General features: G+C 43.3%; 1 protein-coding gene across 11 annotated transcripts in view; it reads left to right on the top strand.

The window, feature by feature from the left end:
• The window catches only part of SLC43A3 (solute carrier family 43 member 3), a 918,364-nt gene that overhangs the window by 427,572 nt on the left and 478,172 nt on the right, over window positions 1–12,620 (top strand). For 2 of the 11 annotated variants that reach the window (XM_069629011.1, XM_069629003.1), the window contains exon 1: window positions 5,029–5,170. The exons of 8 other annotated variants lie outside the window; for them this stretch is intronic. The gene's annotated coding sequence lies outside the window, so the exon portion shown is untranslated. Of the gene's footprint in view, window positions 1–5,028; window positions 5,275–12,620 lie in introns of those variants that run through there. One more of the 11 variants, XM_069629012.1, reaches the window with a different exon arrangement.

The following is a 12,620-nucleotide window of genomic DNA, read 5'->3' as shown; positions in this document are numbered from 1 at the left end:
TTGGACACCGCGGCCCACTTCTGAAAGGAAGTAATAGTCTGGATACAGTCTTTCCTTAGTGACAGGACTATGAGGGTCTTCTCCCCATCGGCAGCAGCAGACCCGATACCTATTACTTGTGGAGTGCCCCAGGGATCATGCATCTCGCCAACACTATACAATATCTTCACCAAGCCACTCTTTGACGATATTGACAATCTAGGTATCAACTATACCAACTACGCAGACGATACCCAGATTCTCCTACAACTTACTGGGGATTATGGGGAAGATCTGGCTATGGTGAACAGAGTCTATAGCATCGTTCAGGCATGGATGGCCAACCATGGCCTATGTCTGAACTATGACAAAACAGAGCTCATCATCATGGGCACTGCAGCTCGCATCTCTAAACTCAACCTCAATTACTCGGCATTCATTATTGATGGGATTACTATCAAGGTCGCCAGAGAAGTAAAAACCATAGGTTTTTACCTCGACTCAACCTTATCCCCTACCAAACAGGTAAATTCACTGGCCTCCTCTACGGCCTACACATGTAAATTAATACGAGCCGGAAAACAATGCCTATCAGTTGATAGTTGCTTAATCCTATCCAGGGCCCTCATCTGATCAAAACTTGATTATTGTAATGTTCTCTACATAGGGGCAAACAAACAAACTATCAACAGAATACAAGTGCTCCAAAATAATGTGCTTAGGGCTGCCTTAAGTATTCCTAGAAATCTCTCATCTCTGAAATAAGAAGGAAACACAAATGACTCTCCACCTAAGAAAAAATTAACCTCAAATCGGCCTCCCTTATCTACAAATGCTTAAACAACAAAGCCCCTTGCTACCTAACAGAACGATTTATCAGAAAGAAACTCCATCAGACTGCCAAGAACAGCCAGCCCCAACTGTCTTCTAGTGCCCAGATTTAAACTGACCACTATTGGAGGGTCCAGCTTCCCAGTTAGGGCAGCACAATTGTGGAACTCCCTACCCTACACACTTAGATCTGACCAAACGTTTAACAAATTCAGAAAGAACACAATTAAATGGCTCGTTGAGAAAGATATGTAACCTACACTCTCCTACCGCACTAACCTAGCCCTGCCTGCATGTAATGTACCTCTGATATAGACTTGCCAATATGTGAACGTCTGCTAAATGATGATATGTTGTCTACATATGCATGCCGTTATACATGTAGCATACTGTTTTACCTTCATCTTGTTGCGTCGAAGAAAGTTGTTTTTACCTTTTGCTCTGTAACTAAGCTGTAAGCTCTCTTTTCACCTGCGCCCTGATACCTCCGGGTCCGGCGCGCACAATAAATAAATAAACAAAGTCATGGAGATAGGCGGAGAATATCGCTAGGAATGGTGATGTTAGCCTCATGGGCAGGGGTGGGGGATTTGATTTAGTGACGCCAAGGCAGTTCACCTTAGGGTGATGCGGCAACGGATACGATTAGCACAAGATGACCACGCCCTGCTGCCTGATTTTGCAAGTGAGGAAAACTACAGTAAGATCTCGGCACAATAATATTTTTGAGTGCACTATTCCTTTAAGAGATTAAGAGCACGGGCCACGTGTGGTGATCTTGGGTGGACCCATTTGGTGTACAGGGCTAACCAGAAGACAGAAGCTAGGCAGGTCAGGCCCAATAACCAGAGAATTACTTTTCCCCAGCCTCCAGCATCTCCACTATAGACACACCCCATAAGGTACTGTGAAAGCAGTGGCTGCCTGCAGCAGTCACCCCATTGTAACATAGTGTACTCTACATTATGTCATTATTGGTGGTTACCCAAAAAAAGATGCATCGGAAAGACTTAGTGCCAGTTAGACAAAAAAAGACTAAATAAAAATACATTTTTATTTTCCAGTTGCTTGAGTGAATAAATCAAATAGATTTGTCATTGCAAGGCCCTGGTAGAATTATATTTTGAAAAATGGTCGTTGAATTCTAGTTGTTTCCAATGTTTCTAGTATGAACTCTCCATGCTTCCTCCATGCTTGTATCCATTAATGAATGAATTATGAACATATTTTCTCTTGATTGATTCTATAGTCTTCATGGTCTTAATCTCCCACTATTTTGACAATCCTTCTTAAGATAGAAGTTCCAATTTTTCAAACAATGTTTTAAGTGATGGTTTCAATGTGCTTCCTAATGGTTCATGCCATGTGTCTCAAAAAGAATGACTCTGCTTCTGTGTCTCTGGGATCGAATTCTGTTGACATTTTGTTTTACCTAAAATGTAATTCCTAATGCAGTTTTTTAGGTCTTAATTGTGCTGCCAATGGATAACTGTTTTAAGATTATATTGAAAACAGATATTTTTCAAACGTTCGTTATCCTTGGGCACTGATTAATTAAAACTGGTTTTTAGGTAGTCTTGTTGCTAGTCATAACCCAATAAGGTTCTATGTGAAAATGTCCTCTGGGAAAAAGTGGAAAAATAAATATTTTTTTTTTCCACCTCTGCACCCCTAAAACTCTTCTCCCACATATTGTAGGATGGGTACAATGTTCTATTCTAACTCCAGTCTTAGAACATTTGGGGAAAGTGATTGATTTTCTTGGGAGTTGAAATTTGGGGAAATGCCGCCCCTTGGCACCTTTTTCCACGTGACTTTATCACTGGATACCCCCAATAAAATATTGTGTATTTTATAAAAAATAACCCAAAATAAGATGCATCTGGGCGATCTAGCGCAAATCTGACCACTTTGTTCCATTTGGTTTATGGGTGGTGTCTCATCCTGCCTTTTGCTTCAGTCTCCCAGAAAGCAGGGCATTTTAAGAGTTTCAGCTCCTTTCTTCAACTAGTTTCTCCTGAAGGGTGATACAGAAGCAGGGCTTTAAGTGGGCCCGGGCTCTGCGAATTTTGCAGGAGCTGGGGCTCTGTCATTTCCCACAACGCTCAGGGTTTGAACCAGAGCACTGCTGGTCACAAGCCAGTGTCATGTCACATTGTGCTATTTAGGAGCTGCGGATCTCTTGCGTTTTATTGAATAAGTCGCTTGAAACAGGCTTCTTGTCAAGCAGTCATTGAATGAAACAAGAGACATTGAGCAGCTATGAAGTAGCCAAATGCAATGGGACACTGTGTCCGAATCGCCAGCACGGAACGATTCAATCCAAAGAGCGGCGATGGGACTCCATGTTGTCTGCAGTGCAGCATTTCAATGGCCGGAGGTTGCATGTCTCCAAACCTGTAGAATTGCACCACCGCTCATCTTCCTCCTGCCGCTTGTTACCGCTGCCTTTGTGTCTGCCATCTCTCCCTCCTCACACACACATGCAAGTGCAGTGCCCACAGTATAAAGCCAACTTTTGGAAAACTTTCAGTGGATAGCTCTTCCAGTGAGTCACTGCCATGGATCCTGCAAACACTCGCAGGCAGCGGGTTTCCGTTGCTGGGGGGAGGCTTGGTAGGATGGAGAAGCTCAGGTGTGATCTGTAAACCGATCAATTACTTTTTTCTGGTGGGTTCCAAAATGGCCTTTTCGAGACTGTTGTTTAACAAGCAGCTTTGCTTACTGTTAAACATTTTCCAGGCAAAGGCAAAACAGGCAATAGAAAAAAGAATGTATCCATTGCTTGGCTTCTGGCGAGTTATAACTGCGACTGACTTTTGGCCACAGTTTGTCCTTCAAAGTATCGTTGAGGACTCAAGGACATTAGGGGAGATGGGGTTCATATAAAGGATTATAATGAGTTAATGTGCCAGATCTGCGTTTTGGGGATGGTGGATTTCTTTTGTTTCATTCAATATGCTTACGAGAAAGGCACAGTGCAAAGCGACACTGGCATATCAGCAGCAGGCCTCGGGTTCAAATCCCAGCATGGGACAATAAACTTTTTGGGGGGGGGGGTGTTAGCGACACTACAGGCCACGCCCATTATTTAACCCACACACCCTAGTTACCGATTTCCAGGACCACTTAAAGCACTTCTCATTAACCGCTGCTCTTCAGCCAGAAGTCTTGTCTCCTTTAGCGGCGGCGTCCTTGTTCTCAAAAGCAAACTAGGGCAACTTCAGCATTGCTCATTTCTTTCCTATCAATACCCCCTCCGTACGCCCCTCCCCCCACACACACAGACGGCCCCCACGCCTGTGTGCCCCGAATTCCTCGATGGAAGCTTCTACCTTCCGTAATAAATAGTTCTGTTTTCGTCGGACTAAGGCCTAGCCACAGAGTTCTAATAAACTTCTTGATGAGAGCTCTCTGGGCCTAGCACACAGCACAATTCGATGGTGGCAGGTCTAGAATGAAGTGCATTACGTACAGCAGTAGAACGTGACCTTTTGGCGTGTAAATCACGTGATGTGGTGTAGATGCGTTGCCATGGCCATCACTTTAGATGTACACTACTTCACTCTGGTACGTTTATAATGAATTTCTTATCATCGGTCGTTAGAATTAATACAGGAATGTGCCCGCATGTTGACTGCAGCCCGAAATATTTGGCCAGTGGCCTAACCTGCCATGTGGCGATGGCACCTGTTCTTGTTATAGCCATTATGATATGATTATGTTTTAAGCCAATTTTAATTATTGTATTAAATAGCGCGGGAACAGTCTCCTCGCTGCATTTTGAAGGACTTTTTTTGGTTTGCTTTTTTTGTGGAAGCTCGTGGCGATGGGCCCCGCAGCTGTGGTTTTGTCGCTCGGCGCATTGGCTACAGAGAGGATTGTGCAAGCTCTGGGTTGTGAGCTGGGATCCCCTTAACACACTCGGTTGTGCAATGTGCTAATGCACCTGCTGCAGGGAACAGCGCCTTCGTACCACGGGTACAAATGGGGGGAAACATGGGATAGCATGTGACCCGCATGACCGGTAATCTACGTCTGAGTCAGACCCCCCAGGACTCTTGGGTTCGGTCAGGGTTATCATACACGCCCCATAGCTAGGCGCCCTTCACCCCCTCGCCCCCCCTCCCCCCCAAACCATAGAAGGAATCCGGACAGGAAGTGTGAAGGCGGGACTGTGTGTGTGTGTGGGTGGGTGGATGTGGTAAAAAGTGAGAGCAGGATGGACGGGCTTAAGAACATCTGGCGTGTTTATGTCTGGAGGAGGCCGATAAGGAAACCGCTGCCTTTTTGCGAGGCAGAAGGGAGCGGGCGAGGGAGCCGGAAGTTATCTAAGACGGGGGGCTCCTGCCTGAAGGAGGTAAGAGACTGTTATGTAAAGCCCTTCTCTGCGGAAGGGTGTCGAAGGGAAGCCCCGCTGCCCGCGAGAATGGATGTGAACGGCCCTCTCCCAGGATAAGTGAGGTGAGGACAGGCGAGAGCCCCCTTGATTTCCGGGAGAATGGACCAGGAGAGGGTTATGGCGAGACGCCTGCTACCTCGGGCCCCATGAGAAGGGAGTGACGGGAAGCCAACGTGGTCAAATAGAGCTTTAGGAGAGCGCGACCCATTCCTGAAGGCCCCACTGCTGAAACTTGGAGAGGTTCTTTTGGGGCGAGCAGGACAGTCACAAGCCTTGCGGATGCCATTGCAGTAGCCCTGACACAATGCAATATGATGTGATATGGCATTTATAACGCGCCTATACACTAGTGTTTCATATATAACATAAATGGTCCTTTATATTAATTAGCAGCATGGACAGCCTGGCTCCTATTGCTCAAGAAGTGAGCGCCCTGTCTTGTGTATTGTGTGAATCCCCGATCGTGCCTTGCGGTGTGTATTACAGCGAGGCATTCTGCAAGTTGTAAAGGTTTTAGTTGTATTCGCAGTACCACGCCGATCCCACTTTCTCCCTAGCTCGCCCTGGCCCTCGCCCTGCCCTTACTTTCCCTCTATGTGGGGGAGAGTCGCGTCGTCAGGTGCGCTGCTGGCAACCGCGCGAAGACAGGGGTGTGGGGGGCGGCAGGTACCTTGGTGAGGAGGGATTGTGTTTTTTTGCAAACGCCGCTATTAAACATAACATACAAATACATGATTTAATAGCACTAACGTCGTACAGCTCTTTAAACGTACATTTCGAACAATGTCCAATGTGTATGTTAGTCCTAAGAACGGTGCCCTTGTCTTACTGTACAGACCACATTATCAAAGCTTATAATGACTATATAAATGATTTTCTAATATGTGATGATTCCAAGCCGAATAGTCTGGGACACCCCTACACCTATGAGCACGTGGAAGAGGGAAGGGGGTGCATAATCCCACTGAGGGCTTCTGCCTGCGTTGCATAAAATCGAGGAGCAATATGGGAAAATGAAGAGTACGTTCCTTTAGTTATTCTTCACAAATATGCCTGTAACCAAAGGTTTATATGCTTGGCTCCCTAAGTAAATAATTCACACTGGCCTTGGTGCTCATTTCATTTTCACAACACTTGCCCTAACATTCAAGCATATATACTGATTCTGACAGCCTCTGGATTGCAATGGGAGAATGGAATGGCACAACATCAGTCTAACCAGTGGGGACCAAGGGTCAACTGGGGATAATGGTCTCGGCATAAGGATGGCTGTGCTCATGCTTAGTCACCACTGCACAGACATCATAAGCTAATATAGCTATATTCACTGAAAAAACGTTGTTAAAGGGACGTTATGGTTAAGTTGGACTAATAAAAACCTATGAAATTCAAAGAAAAAACTTTGTTAAACGGACGTTATGGTTCCAAGTAAAACCGAAAAACCCCTGAAATTGGGCAGTTATGGTAAACTAGGCAACCGTAACTCGCACCACCACCGTGCACTGCTAAGACTAACACCCAGGACATCAAAGATGACATCACCAATGTCATTGATGACATCACATATCTGGGCCACGTGTTTTTGTTCCTTGACATTTATAGGCAAGGTGGTTTTGTTCACTGGCAGTCAGAATAATACAATTTAAAAAGTTGCTATATATCTTGATGTTAACCTTGTCATATGTTCTTTATGTACTTTCCTTAGGGTTTGGTCTCAGCTCATGGTGCACATACATGGGGAAACAAGCAGGCCTCAAACACACAATTTGTTTGTATACATGAAGATAAACTTTAATGTCATTAATATTTTCTGATGATGCAGTTTCTTTCTTCCTTACTTTAGTTTCCCTGGATGTGCCTCTGATTTATATGCATTGTGGTGCTTCATATGTATTGTTTGTACCAGCACAAGTGCTGTAAGTCTTGAATTGTTAGCTAGTTATTACATCTTTAACATTACTCAAAACTCTGATAAGGGAGCATTCATTATTGTACTATCCAAAATGACAATATTATAAATAGTGTACTTCTATGGTGCATGTTGCAGTCATTGCCTATGTTTATATATGATTAGGTTTCTGTATTAACAACAACACTCCAATACAATGATATTAGATGAGTACATTCGTTAATAGATTAAGTAGTTCATGATAGGTCTCCCGATCACTCCCGACCTCTTGTTATCAACAATATAAACACAACTCCTTGTAGAGACTTCATCAAAATGTATTTCACATGTGGTGTCATCAGTGATGTCATCAATGACATTTGTGATGTCATCTTTGATGTCCTGGGTGTTAGTCTTAGCAATGCACGGTGGTGGTGCGAGTTATGGTTGCTTAGCTTACCATAACTGGCGAATTTCAGGGGTTTTTCGGTTTTACTTGGAACCATAACATCTGCTTAACAAAGTTTTTTCTTTGAATTTCATAGGTTTTTATTAGTCCAACTTAACCATAACGTCCCTTGAACAACGTTTTTTCATTGAATTTCATAGGTTATTATTAGTGCAACTTAACCATAAAGTCCCTTTAACAAAGTTGTTTCAATGAATTTCATAGGTTTTTACCAGTGCATGCTATTTTCCTATAACTTACTATCATACTTACCCGATATAGCAATATTTGTGTCCAATTTCCAAAGTTTCACCTTAAAACTCTGCCATTTTCCACCATCTGGAATAATTTTTAACACTTCTATACACTTCTTGCAACTAATTTTGCATCCGTAGACGTCTACGAACATCTGACATCATAGTGGACCTTCCAGACAGTGCCACATGACCACATGCTGGCGCGCGGCATGATGACGTGTCTAAGAACCCGTCCGCACTTCACGATAAGATCTCCGCTTGGCGGACAGTTCGGAACTGCATTTTCTACTGATCTAGGAACTTCCAACTTCAAAATTTCCCTTGCACAGCTCCAACACCTATTACTACTCATTATCCATTAACAATCTAGTACACAGTACATACTTTTAGCAAAACTGCTATTCACCTTAAAATGGCATCACCACTGCTGTAATCGAGGAGCATGAGAAACAGTGCCCCCTAACTTAGAAATAACACACACGCAACATTTTCCCTTGTCCACCTACCCCTCCATATTAGTGTTTGGTTGCTCTTCCCTCATTTCCCTCCCCACCTTTCGTTCTCAGCTCTCCTGCCAAAAAAAAGACATCCAAAAACAACAAACAACATATTCCTTTAGGAACCACCTTTCACAGTTAAAAAATAGAACTAAAAAAAAATGTATAGACTCCATCTACTTTATATTTCTCAGTAAAGTACATAGACTAAGGTTTTCCAACATTTCCATTTGCATTTTGTGTTATGCTAATGGAAATATTGTGGCATTCATCCTCTGTTCCAGGGACTGGAACGGTGGATACCAGCCCAGAAGCCCAAGTTATCAGCCCAAGTGAAGCGAGGGTGGATAACGAGGTCTCTGGACCATTATCCCCCTATTCCAGCCCCTGAAATGGGGGATGAAGGCCATTAGCACCCTAGGTTCCCAAAGCGGGAACCCAGGGTGCTAAAAAATAGGAATTTTCTTCCAACACCAGGACGCCTGCGGCGTCCCGGTGTAGGAAGGAAAATCCTTTTCCAGGATGGCCACCATGGAAAGGGAAGTGAGGGTTCCATATAGGGCCCCTCTTCGCTTTCCATAGCAGCCTGCAGAAGGCAAAAAGAGAACCCTATGACCATATTACCACAAGCACATTTCTCTTCCCTTTCAAATCTATCCTAATTTTGAATAACTTTACCACAAAGCCAGTCCCAGGTGGACATGGCCACTTTAATTCTATGTTTTGTCCCTTGTGGTCATGGCCAGTAGCCAGATTGTCTGGATCATGACCTTATTCCATGACCCGGACAATCTGGCCACTGCCCATGGCCACAGGCTACCCTTCAGTCACTAAAGGTATACCCCTATTTTTTGTAGCTACATTATGACACTTGTCAAATAATAAAACACTGGTACATTTGCAAAACCATGCTTGTAGGTCCTTACCAATGCTCCTTACGCAAGATTGCTGGAAATCCACCCATGTTTGATTTTTTCAAAAGTGTCAAATGTATGCACATACAATCGTCATATAACCTAGCCCCCACTTGACAAAATCCATTCAGACTTTACGAAAACATCTAAATCCAGATCTATAATCTTTTTGCAAACCTTTGTGTAGATTTGTCAAATGGCACCACATTTATACGCCTTTACAATATTTTGGGACCCCCGCTCTAATTTTGCTCCCTCATGACAGAATCCCCCCAAACTTCGCAAAAACATGTATATCTTGATCTATTATCAGTTTGCCAAATGAAGTGTAGATTCGTCTAATGGCACCTCATTTATAAGCCTTTACATTATTTTGGGACCCCCTTTAATTTTGCCCCGTCTTCACAAAATTCTACCAAACTCCGGAAAAACATTCATATCTAAATGTATTATCAGTTTCCCAAATTAAGTGAGGATTCGTCAAATGGCACCTCATTTATAAGCCTTTACATTATTTTGGGACCCCCCACTCTAATTTTGCTCCCTCATGACAGAATACCACCAAACTTTGCATACTCACTCAGAATCAGCCCAGGAATATACATGAACAATTTCATGCAGTTCCAGTAAGTGGCGCCAAAGTTATAAGCCATCCAAGAACTGCATTTTACCAACCCTGTAATGCTAATGTGTTCGCACACTTTCACAGGACTGTTTGCGAACATCAGGACTGTTCGTGGACTTTCGCAGCAAAACCCCCCCCCCTTTTTTTTGCTTCTTGCAGCCATATCGCATCCCATCCTCATCATCCCTCACCTCCCCAGAGATTGTTTGATAAGTTTGACAAATGGAATGCATATTTTTACCGTGATGTCCGCGGACATCGGCCGCTGTCTGCGAATCCAAGATGGTGGGCGTTTCCAACAATCTGACGTACTTCACGCTCCTCACCATCCAATCAGCGAACCCGTTGCATGTCCGCGGACATGACGCAAGCTGATTAGCCAATTAGGATACTGTCTGCGGAAGGAACAGGGAAGTGTGTCCGCGGACCGGACATAGATATCACTAATTTTTTGTGACCTACTTTTTGGTCATTTTTTTAAAAACTACCAGACGGATTTTCACCAAATTTACAAAAGCACGCTTTCAGGACCAAGCCGCTGCTCCTGCCTCAAATTTGGTGAAAATCCATCCAGCAGTTTTGGCTGTAGGCGTGAGCAAAGTTTTTTTTCCCCATTCATTCTATGGGGAAAAAAAGACATTTTGGGACCCCCCCTATAACTTTGCCCCCAGGACCAAACCTCACCAAACTTTGCAAAATAATTCAGAGTGGGCCATATACTTTTTTATGCAAAGTTTGGTGAGGATTCGTCCAGCGAGAGCTAAGTTCTAAACAGCCCAAAAAGTGCTCTTCCTATGAGATTAGCAACTTAACCATAACTACATGGCCACTACCTTGGCCGTGTAATTAGCTATAAATAGGAAAGACTGTTTGAGCCACTCACACATTCCACCCAGTAGCCATCGCTGGAGGTTCACCTCCATTTCTCAGCCAGGCATTGTGGGTATGCAAATTAGTTCAAATGCAAACCTTTTTCTATATATAATATAATAAAGCATGAAATGCCAAATAAGCACCTGCCAAAACACGACCATTTAGTTTCAGAATGTTACAGAATATTCTGCATCATTCTGAAACTAGAAGGTTGTGTTTTGGCAGGTGCTTCTTGTGCGTTTTAGTACATTGTGTAAGGTTCTATGTGATCTGGTTGAATTAATTTAATCAAATTCGATTTAATCTAATTTCTTTTTTTGTGGTAGGTTTTGCCGCAAACATATGCAGGAGGGAGACCCCACCCCTCTCACCACATGCACCCCTCCTATAAACCACGCACCGCCTATATATATTTGCAGCAAAATTTGTTGGAAACATTTGATGAAATTGAATTTGATGAATTCTCCCATGCAGTGATCTACCTGTTCCTCGTGCAAGGCTTTATTTGCACCCAGGAAGGGGACGGTGTAGAGATGGAGAGAAGACCAAAAAGGCCTGAATAAGAGGGCAGCCTGGAGTACAGAGAGAACTCTGCTGCAAGGAAGAGACAGCATGATTCAGGGATGGGGATGAGAGGTGGAGGTTATTGGGATTTACAGAACATTAGTGGAACCGAGAAAAGGATGCGTGGAAGCTAATCACTCACTAAGGCAGCAGTTAGATGCCAGGGGGTGTATTTTTTTTAAAACTCTCTTTTGAGAGCGTAAATTTTATAAACAATTTTGACTCTCAATCGCGTAAATCATACATTTGCAAATCATAACACTGCCAAACCGTAGCACTAAATATCAACGATAAACACATGTATAGGAGAATTTAAAGCTTGATTTAGCATTTTGAAAAGAGTAGGTGTTCTAAATAGCAGCAAAGGGAGTACAGTACGAATCGCCAGAGGAAAACGGTTCCATAAAGTTGATGTGACCCTAAAAAATGCTTGCCTCTGACTCTCAGCCGTCTTGACATTTGGGACAGTTGCCACCCATTCGTCTCATTTACAGGAACGTTCCCTCTCCTCATCCACAGCCTACACAGCAAAACTCATCGCTCTCAGTCACCAATTCCTCACCCCCACAAATTGCATCACCCTGGCTAGAGCCCTGATCCCAACGAAATTGGATTACTGTAACATCCTCTTCCTAGGAACCTCCAAAACGAACCTAAACAATCTTCAATTGTTACAGAACAAAGCCCTCAGAGCGGCACTAGGTATCAAGAAATCCATACATATATCTAGCATCAGAAAAAAAAACCATTGGCTGCCAATTGAAGCAAGAATCATCTTCAAAACACTTAGCATTGTCCAAAAATGCACCACTAACAAAGCACCCAGCTACTTCAATAACACTATTAAGGAAAAGATCTCCTGTAGGCAACTTAGATCTAGTAAACTGGCCCTCCTAGAAGTCCCTCAATACAAATACTGTAGAGCGGGAGGATGTAGTTTTAAAGTCCTAGCCCCATCGCACTGGAACGCACTACCCCTCAGCATCAAAAACGAGGACTCTCTACTAAAATTTAAAAAAGCGCTGAAAACCTGGCTATTCAATAAATATTAACCCTAACTAGTCCTACTCGACATCAGTATTAGAACTCTACAAGCATACCCTTTAAACGAATTGTGAATTGCTACTTTGACCCAGTGTAATTTAGCATATGAAATATGACTTAAGAAGCTATGTATAACTTCAGTATAAATGTTTTGATTATCTGTCTGTAACTGCAACACTGTATAAACATGTGTAAATTCATCTGAAACTTTTCGCCATGACACCCCCGGGTCTGGGCGAGTAATAAATAAAAAATCTCTCCCCAGTAGTTGAGGTTTAGCTGTCTATAGGCTCAGAGC

This window comes from Ambystoma mexicanum, chromosome 12 (genome assembly GCF_040938575.1).
Source record: "Ambystoma mexicanum isolate Mex_15411 chromosome 12, UKY_AmexF1_1, whole genome shotgun sequence".
In the NCBI taxonomy this organism is placed as follows: Eukaryota; Metazoa; Chordata; class Amphibia; order Caudata; family Ambystomatidae; genus Ambystoma; species Ambystoma mexicanum.
The sequence above is the reverse complement of the archived record's forward strand: the minus strand, read 5'-3'. Positions and strand labels throughout refer to the sequence as shown.